This window comes from Erpetoichthys calabaricus, chromosome 6 (assembly GCF_900747795.2).
Source record: "Erpetoichthys calabaricus chromosome 6, fErpCal1.3, whole genome shotgun sequence".
Taxonomy (NCBI): domain Eukaryota; kingdom Metazoa; phylum Chordata; class Cladistia; order Polypteriformes; family Polypteridae; genus Erpetoichthys; species Erpetoichthys calabaricus.
In genome coordinates this window covers 144,851,158-144,857,392 of record NC_041399.2, presented here as the reverse complement: position 1 = coordinate 144,857,392, position 6,235 = coordinate 144,851,158, and positions in this window count along the sequence as shown.

Genomic DNA, 6,235 nt, shown 5'->3' with positions numbered 1-6,235 from the left:
ATACCACATTTTCTAAAGTACTCGTACTCGTTAAAAGTCCCCCGATACCGGGGACCGATACCACGGTCTGAGAAATGTCTATGTTTGAGCGGCGTGTAAGGGGTTAACCACAGGCGCCGAGTGCCCGCCCCCAGGCCCCGGCTGCAGCTCAGAGTGGGGAGAAGGCGAGGCGAGACATGTCAGCCGTGTGGAACTATTTCAAAGTGAATGAAGACGACAAAACAAAGGCGGACTGCAAATTGTGCTCAGCGAAATTGTCCAGAGGAGGCTCAAAAGGTAGCGCATTTAACACAAGTAATTTAATCAAGCACCTAAAATCCCAACACGACAACGAGTACAAAGAGTTTACCCACACTTCTAAACCAACACAACCCACGCTGCAGCAAACTCTTGCAAGACGAGAGAAAATGTCCAGAGACAATCCACGTGCTGTGAAAATAACACAGGCAATTATCGAGTACATTGCATTGACTGACCAGCCACTCTCGGAGGTAGAAAATGTGGGATTCCTGCGTCTCCTCTATGTTCTGGAGCCCAGATATGATGTCCCAAGCCGCCGCTACATGACTGACACGGAGCTGACTAAACTACACGACTCCATGAAAAAATATATCCACAGCCTACTGCAAGCCTCCTCTGCGTTTAGTTTCACCACGGATATTTGGACAAGCAGTGTTAGCCCCGTGTCGCTAATTAGCCTAACCTCCCAGTGGATAGATGAGAGTTTCTTGTTTTTTTTGTTAAATTATATGACTAAAGCTGTTACCTGTAAATTTAAATCATGTTTTTATTAAGTACTCGGTATCGGCAAGTACTCGGTATCGGCGAGTACTGAAATGCAAGTACTCGTACTCGTACTCGTTTTACAAAAAAGTGGTATCGGTGCATCCCTAATATATATATATTCACTTTATTAAATTACATACTGTTTGTTTGGGTTTTTTTTGCCTATTGGGGAAATAACTGGAAGAAGTACGGCTTGCCTAAATCTAAGGCTCCCTCAGTTTGCCAGGCCACAGGTCTTGGCGGTGTAGTTGCTGGTCTGGATGATTGGGCCGGCCGTTACAAATGTATGTGCTTTGTAGGTTGCAAATTGATACACTGTGAAAAAAATAGGTCAGTCAGACTATAAGTCATAAGACGGTTTGATAAAATCTGGAAAAATCCAATTAATTAAGTACACAAAATAGTAGTCCTAATAAGCCATTGAAAAGTCTCAATAGGCAATATTACTTGCCTTACCATTACCAAATGTTCATATTGTATCCTCATAAAATCCATTCAGTTATTGCAACAGGCCCCAATTTGTTTGATTTACCTCCATTTAAAAAGTTTTTATTGTTTCCTGTTTATGTTGTCTTTTAAAATTATTTCATGAGGTTCACACACAGTAGACATTAATGATCTTTTTCATATGGGGGTGCAATTAATGCTGTTACTGTCAAATATAAATTACAAAAAGCAACAATTATATAATATTACTGTTTAAGTTCCCTGTTTTTAATATTTCAAATTATAATGCAATATAATACTATACTATATTTACTGGCGTATTTGTGACATTACAGCCAGTAAGTAAGGCACTTACTGGTTTATTTGTTGTTTTGTTATTATTGTGGTTATTGCCTCCAGAAATCGTGGAAGGCAAATAAAAAACTTCACTTTTATTCTACCAAATTATACTAAGAAAGTATGAAGAAAATCTTATGGAGTTAAATATTTGCATTGTCAATAATATTCATCTCATGTTGCCAATTTAGTAGTAATTTATTTTAAATAGGCAAATGTTTTAAGCAAAACCAATTTTTTAATTTACTGTTATGTTTTAAAATGATTCTGTACATTATTGTTCTACATCTGATGCCCCCATTCATTGTCTATGACAGAAGTTGATCTCATTTTCCTATGTGTAGTGAAACTGCTCAAACTTTTCCTTTCTGATATTATGTTACATAGCTTTGATTTTGTCAGGATCTCACGACAAAGAGAACAGGAGCCAAACGATGAAATACCTGCAGTTGGTTTAGTAACCTCTGAATTTTTATTTTGCTTGACTGTTATAGACTATCAATTCAGGACATGTTTAACTGATTAGTTTCAGTTTTTAAAGTTACCCATTACTATCGCTGTATACCTCTCTCACCACTACAAATGGGTACATTTTTAAGTGTTATGATAAAATTGTTTATTAAGGAGTACAGTCAAGAGGTTTATTCAGTCTCTTAATAATATCAGATCATTATTTCTGGCATTTTCTATTTTAACCCAAATGCCCTCAATAAGACATGGCTCATCTCCCAATTTAATTAATTTTGTAATTAGGTTATTCCTTACGAATACTCCAGTGCTTCCAATACTCTCCCTTGTCTTTTCTTTTCTAGTTAGTTTACTATATATCTGCTTATGTTATACTGATTCCCCATATTTGACCTGTTTTTTATTATTTTGTTGAAATAATATGTATTGTACAGGGTATAGCAATTTAGTTGGAGATATAAACAGCATAGTTACTTATACTGCTAAACTAGATTTAACTTGTTTTCTATTACAGTGACAATATCATGTTTATTGTACAAAACATAGCGGTTTTCTCAGTTTCCGTTATATATTGTTAATGGACTTCAAAAATTGTAGTAATTCTGCAACATACTGTATACAGTGTAGGAATAAACTGCTTTGTGGTTTTCTCTGTTCTTTCAAAATATTTATGTTGCTACAAAAAGCTTACAATGTAGCCTTCTGTTAAGCAGTAAACATTTTGTATGCATATTAGGTAATATCAACTTTTTATATATGTCTTTGTTTTACTATTCTACATTTTAATCCCACTATAAAACACTTGTAAATGAAGGATTGATGGAATTCATGCTTCTTGGAACTTTGGAACAACATGGCCACTGTAGCTGGCATGTGCATTTCAGGAACTCCATATCAGTACATCTGTACAAATAAGAGGTGTGTTATTGAATTTACTTTTGGAAAAGTATCATTATGCAGATATTTGGACACTGCTAAGGAAGATAAATGTATTCCATCGTGAATTTTAAAGATCTAATGAAGTATCAATGTAGACTGACGTATTTGAAAGTTATCCCCAAAGGATCACTGTTAGCAAACAAAACAATATGAAACAAAGTTTACAGAATTTATGTCAGATTTCATTAATACAATTTTTTGTAGCATCTTCACTAAAAAAAAAACATTTCTCCTAAAATACCAATATTAAATTTGCTGTGTCTGACTTACAAATAAAGACAAACAAAATATTTATCAGTTTATAAACAACATATCACTCCACCAGATTCCACCTCTGATAATTTTTTGTACAATGTCCTTGATATAATTAAACAGTATTAATTGTTTTAAAAGTCTGTTGCACAACTTCTGATATTTCTGTGTTCAAAATTGTGTGTGACCATTTGTTCATTACATATCTTCTTTATTTCAAAGACAATCCGAATGTGATCCGGATGACTTTAATCTGCTCCGGTTTGCTTCGTTTGTTTCTCTTAGCTTTCTGCAGTCTTCATATATCATCAGATCTGGTGGATCAAAATGAGACAAATCCACACCTTAAACTAAACTAGCCCACTGCCATTTTAAGTCTATTATGTGAATTGTTTCTTAATCTATGCTGGTTCTTTGTCTCACTGCTTAGACCACTGTCCCAAACTATTCATTTAGGCATGTGCAGCAGTAATATTAACTTCAAAATCTGGAAGGTAACATGTCACAGGTTACAGTGACATCCACCTCTGCCAATGTGAGAGAACATATGTCTATGCATAAACTGGTCACAAACCAACCCTTTGGCTACTCTTCATGCATTTTGGGTTGACTTAGATGCCTTTTGTGCTTTTCTAACTATGGTTGTAACCATTGACTGCCTTCAGCCTTTACCAGTATTGACTTATATAACCACCATGAGACATTACAGCTATGCAACCCTCATCATTCCCCCTGTAGACCATCTCTAGAATTGTTTCATCACCATATTCATACCCGCTGTACTTAACACCACAGTCCAGAATTTGACAACCGTAGCAGGGTTTCTGTGTTTTCCAAATTAGGCTATATCTAAACATTGGAGCCCATATAACTTGCAAATGTACCCGCTGTACTTGCTTATTTGAAAAGTTCATTGACTTTCTCAGAGTATTTTCATTATTACAGTATCAATTGCATTAAGAACCCAATTAAGTAGTACTGTGGCAGACACCCCGGTGATGGAAGGACAAGGGGAGAGGACAGGGTCACGCTAATACTTCCCCCGGAACACAAGAGGGCAACCCAAAGGATTTCAATGGGGCCATGGGCTTGGAGCTTGGAAGCTCAACCCTGCTGTGGCCTGTGGCCACTGCCAAGGGGAACCTGGACAGTTCCGGAGCCCTGGACTGTAGCACTTCCGCTACACCCAGAAGTGCTGCCAAAAAAGGATCTGGGTGCACCTGGAACAATTTGGGGTGCCCATACAGCACTTCCACCACACCCGGGAGTGCTGCCGAAAGAGGATCACAGAACACCTGGAGCAAACTTCCGGGTGCACTATAAAGGAGGCCACTTCACTCCATTTGAGGAGCCAGAGTTGGGAGGTGGAGGACAACACTTGCTGGGAGACGAGTAGAGGCGGCAGAGAAGAGAAAGAAAGAAAGAGAAAGAGAGAAGAAAAGAGAGAGAAGGGACTGAGCTTTATTGTGAAGAATTGTATGCATTGTGTGCTGTAAGGTCAGCAAAAAAGATTAAAGGGTGTATTGCTTTTGGACTTGTGTCTCTCTGCCTGTCTGTGTTCAGGTTTTGGGAGCTGTACGTCCCCGATATTCCAAAGTACCCAGAATCTACATTTTATGAGCCTTAAATTAATGTGCTTATTTTTGGCATTCCTGTTTTTCCCGAGCAAACCTTTTTTTCTTTTAAATCCATAGCTATTGTGACTAGTCCAATTACAGTATTGTATGACTTGTGAACTTGTTCACTTAAAACCCAGTAAATGTCTTTTTCTTGTTGTCTTTTCAGGTCTTCATGTCTTTATCTTTAATCTTTACCTTTTGTCTTTTTCTCTGTCTTTGTTCCTCTGTGTGGGCAGATCTGCAAAATGGAAGGTGACAAAATAGTTTCTATCCATCTCACCTTCTTGGTTGTTGACCTGGTGCCAGCACTCAAACTTTGCTTTAAAGAGTATAAACATACAAGAGAATATTTAGATGACAACATGTTAATCTGTTCAAACAGGTCCATATATGGGACATTAGATCATCCTGTATTAGGGTAACATAGAGATACTTGATTCTTTATTCAAAGACCTTGAAGCCCAGCACACTAATTTGAACTCATCCTGCTTACAACATTTAGACAAAAGGCAATATATCTAAAAGGCTTATTAGACAAGAATCATTACAAAAAGATTTTCTGCCAGACTTTTCATATCTTTTGGGAAAAGCCAGACTCTTTAATGTTTGATATTCTTTTTTTTATTATTATTTTCACCAGTGTGGGGTTTATGCACATTAAATATTAATTAAAATAGTCAGGTGCCCATGTTGGATGTGCCTAGTCAGGTTGTAAGGCAAGTACTAGAGATCACTGCTTAAATGCAGGGATGTGGCTTGTGTTCCCTTTTGGAAAATGTTCTTCTAGCAAAATGCTCTTTATCTTTTGCCACCAATTTATTTATTTATTTTTTTATTATTTTAACATGCCTGCACACCATAACATTAGAAACTACAAAGCTACTGATTAAAAAGGTAGAAGCCAAAACAAAACCCCAACAAAGTAAAAAAACAACACAAAATGCTCAAAACAATCTGAAAATCTACTCATCAGAATCCTCTTTTTCATTAAAAGTTTTTTATACTTATTTCTAAACATATATTTTTGAAAATTAAATCTTATACTGAACACAATTGTTTTTCTTAAATTATTTATACAGTTTACCACTGTCATCAAATTTTAAAACAATGAACATTCCTTATTAGTATTCCAACTGCCAACTGTGACACATCTTTCTATGCAGAAAGGTTGTTTAATTACCCTGGGAACACCTTTGTGGTCTTTTCTACCATGTGTTTCACAGAGCTAAGGGGAGGACAACTAAATATGGCTTTGTGTTTTTCAATATGTCTAGGCTGATTTAAAGTCTGACATCAAAGTAATTACTTCAAAAGTCAAACCAGGCTACAAATTATACAGTTATAGAATCCAATTTTATCATGGTGCATGGATATTTTTACACCAGTTT